Source organism: Magallana gigas, chromosome 9, assembly GCF_963853765.1.
Source record: "Magallana gigas chromosome 9, xbMagGiga1.1, whole genome shotgun sequence".
NCBI lineage: Eukaryota > Metazoa > Mollusca > Bivalvia > Ostreida > Ostreidae > Magallana > Magallana gigas.
In genome coordinates, this window is record NC_088861.1 from 7,291,258 (window position 1) to 7,295,809 (window position 4,552).

The window sequence follows — 4,552 nt, forward strand, 5'->3', positions numbered from 1 at the left end:
GAACTGATAGATCTTATGATTGGCATAAGTCAGATCTTATGACAATCTTACGATATGTCTTATAATAAATCTTATGATAGTTTTGTGAATCCAGCCCTGTGTTGTATTCAATTAAGGAATAAGAAATCATTATTTGAGTATTATGAGATGACAATTTTGGTCGGGGCGTGATCAAAGGCCAAAGGGCATTATGATACATTTGATCACGCCCCTACCGAAATTATCACCTCACAATATTCAAATAATGATTCTTTATTACTTATTTTTATATAATTTTCAGCAATTGTACGATTAAATATTTAAATATAAATAAGCAAACACCGCTTGCGCTCCAGTTATACGTCATTTGAATTTATTGGACTGTGTAGTACAAAATCGATACATAGTGTTATCACAGGCAAAGACACTATAGAGTCAAAGTCAATGCCAAAGCCCTTTATTATGTCATCATTCCTTTGCTATTTGGTTTCACTGTCATATACCAATTCTTAATTCGAAGTTTTGGCATTTTTGATGTTTATATGATTTTAATATCAAGCATTGTATTCGTTTAAAATAAATTCTTTTTAAACCTGTTGTAACAAGAAAGAATTTATTTTTTAAAATACCCAAATGGGATGGCGCATGCAATCGATCGTGGATCTTAGGGATAGGGGAATTCAAACTTATTAAGGTCATTTATTAAATTTACCAACAATAGGCCTCGATCCCCCCCCCCTTTTGGCAAACATAAATATCCCTCGGAACCCCCCCCCCCCCCCCGGATAAAATTTTCTAAATTCACGCATGTGATGAGATGTGCCTATTTCAGACACGTGGTTAAAAAATCCCTCATTGCGATAAATACCATGATGAATAATGTTCTTTTCCCCTGTAAATTTACTGGTTTCACTTTCTATAGACAATTTGTGCGAGCAATTTAATCCCCCTATTGCCAGCACCCCTGTATCCACCCTCAGGAAAAAGAATGGACCTAAATAAAACAAGTAAACATAGAATATGTAATAAATCAGTCAATTTACTACGGGGTCGTTTTTCTACAACCCACACGGAGAAAAATGACCCTAAGGCCATAATTTCTACGATGAAATGCAAGTATTCTACAACTGAGTTTTCTACGTAGAAAAATGACCCCCGGTCAATATTCTACGGGGGTAACTTTTCGTCGTTACACCGGCGACAACATGGTTGCTAAACGAGCATCACTTACACAGGTACTTGTAGCAGATAAAAAGTCAGTAATGCTCGGAAACAAAAACAACAACGTTAACCAAGAATGTATCTACATGTACAATGTGCTTAAGAGCTTGAACGATGAGCTCACATGTCATAAAAGACTTGCATTATATTAAGTCACTTCTCAAAAGAAAGGCTGGTCTAGCTTCCCGTAGTCGTCGTACGATACAGTTTTATCATCATGTATAATCCGTCATACCCTGATATATGAACACATTTTCGGTTATGTACACTGTACTGGCACTGTACCAGTTATCGGCTAAAATTTAACGTTTTCTTTTCGTAATTCCTTATTTAATGATATTTTTGGATAAAAATTGACATACTTTAAAAAGTGAACTCCTTTTTTATGTATCTGTTAGTTTATATCATTATTTAGAACCCAAAACATCTTGTTTTGTGCTTTTAAGCACGCCCCGAATTTGCCGAGTTTTTACGATTTACTGTACCAGTTATCGGCTTCGTGATAATAACTTAGTGAAAATCCGTGTTCATGTTGATTTTATACTCTGCTAAATGTAGTTTGAATTATGCCCCTTGTGAGGTCAGACTTAAGTATTTGGGGTCATGATACATTATAAACAAAACTCATAAAATAATTTGTTTATTATCATACGGTAATACACCAAATCGTATACTATTCAATACAAAATTGTGCAATCAGGCGTTCAATTGCGCTACGAATCTCTCGGAAATTCGTGAATTCCTTTTGTTCATACATGTTAAATGTATTGATTTTATATTTCAAATCAAAGCAGGGATATAATAACGTATCACAAAGAGGTAATATTCTATTTTTAACTTATTACGTCACTTCCCCCACTGCTGAAAGTGCAGAGATGTAAAATCAGCGGTAAACAATGATCGTTTAAGCTCATTTATAAAACATATTCAAGAAAGTTTTCAAGCAAACTTACTTTTCTTTATTCGAAAAGGACGACTGAATTAAAAAATCTTAGATTGTCGCGAGCTATAAACCCAAACTCTCAGTTTAGCCGATAACTGGTCTTAGCCGATAACTGGTACAGTACCAGTAAAGAAACTAGATGATGGAAAAGGAAACTTCTTATAAATAAACCAGGCTGAAGCTAGCAGCCACTAACAGCAGCCACGAAGCCCGTAAAAGCTAGCAGTTAATAAGGAAAGTCATCAAAGTACTGAGAGTACTCGAAGAGAAAATCATATTTTACTTAATTATCGACATATTTTAATTAATATCAAAATGATGAATGGTCAATAATTTGTACGAGCATTGACGACTTCCGAAGCAGTACAGCTCGCCTGGATAAGAGTTATAAATGCGTCTTGGTTGGATAGAAACGAAAAACGCCTATACGGGTCTTAAGTTATTAAATAATGTTATGACGTTTGTGACGTCATAATAAAACTCGTCAATTTGACCTTTGACTATTTGTTGCATTTAGAGGCATTTGAAGATCACAGAATATAATGGAAAAACACAGTAGAATGTAAGTATAATGATATACAAACGTATTATGATATATAACACAGTAGAATGTAAATATAATGATATACAAACGTATTATGATATATAAAACATGATAAATTATAGTAAATTAAAAGGCATACAACGGTATTCGTTGTATATTTTTACCAAAACACATACAAACGTTGTCAATTGAAAGCGAACGATTGGAAAAAAATCTTCTGATAAAACATACGAAACTTACTCTACATTTTTTTGGCTCCCAAACACATAAAGCCCAAACAAACAAACAATCTTACAAACACAACACAAGACACATACAATAAAAACCCCAAGACAATCATGTGTGGCAAGATAATTTGTTAACATCGAAGTTGAACATGTGCATGTTTAAAAATTTATCCTCGGGCCTTTTCACTCCCCGGGAAACAACATCAATTGAAAATTAAAAAGACGTGTTATTACGAATATGAGACAATAAAGCACCTAGCATTGTTTTTTTATTTTCATAAAAAAATATCATACGTCGCAGTCAAAAACAGCAAAAATCCTCAGGTGAAATTGGGATTATTTTGTCTCAGCCATGTTTTGACCTGAAACTTCGAAGAAAACATCAATGGGGTGAAAAGTGGTGCACTATCTTCCTTATCTTTGAAGTGTGCATCAAACAAATAACAGGGCAGTGTAGGGGGCATATGGAACTACTATTTACCGATCTCAAATTTAAGCTGCAGGGGTTCTGGCTCATTTCAGGGGTTTATATCTAACTTGAGATTGACCACAAGAACTATGAAACACTAGGATTAGGTAGAGGACCTCAGGAGTTATTATCATTTACATAGATATTGATTGAATTCATGTAAGTTAGAGAGACAGAGTATCAAGAATTTACCAAACCTTAAAAACATCGTGTCTTAAAGTCTTAAAACACACATAAGTCCGTGCCGATGGACTGCATGGTCTGGATTGAGCTAAGTGTAAACGTCACCTCGATAAGGTGGAAATACAAGTAGCACTGCGTGAAATTTTAACATATACAACAAATTAAATAACAAAATCAAAAAAATTTAATTCTATAATGGCTAAGCTTCAGTTGGACAATACATACCATACAATGTAATCAATCTTTATGCATAACTCGTGCCTAGGTAGGTGTGTTTGGGGTATTTCTTAAAAGAGTTTCATAAAGTAAACAAATAGAGTTTAAAGCGTCTTCATATGGAACCATATCGTTATTATTGATAATCTTATGTTTAAACAGTTGTAATGACGCGTTAAAAAATGATTGACCTATTTAGACCTTCATTAAAAAGATTACCGATATCTTTAAAATTCCCCCTTTTTATACAAAGGATTGTAAATAAATAAGATATCATGCTTATTTTTTTTTCAGGATAAAGATGGGTGTGTTTGAAAGAAGATTTGTATACTTGATAAATGAATTTTTATGTGAACTTTTATCTTTGAATTCTTTCAGGTTCATGAAAACTGAAGAAGACTAATCACAAAGAGATGTGGTAAAGAGATATAAATTATCACAAGATGCAAAATCTCCAGCTTTTTTATAGCTACAAAAGAAGATATACCGGTCTAGTCTTCCAAAATGTTTCTAGCTAAAAAATTTCTAACGTACTCTAAAAACTGAAATCTCACAGAAGTCTTGGAATGCGAGTGGTATAAAAGATAGATAATCGCAATATTCAAGTTTTTTTTTTGGGGGGGGGGGAGATTAAACACGATGAAAAAATAAATATTTAGTTTCACATTCGTAGTTAGAATGAGATTAAATTCGGTATCGCATCATGATAATTTTGCAGGTTGAAGTGGAAAAGTCACGTTCCCTGATATAAAAATGGTTTTTCAGACTAG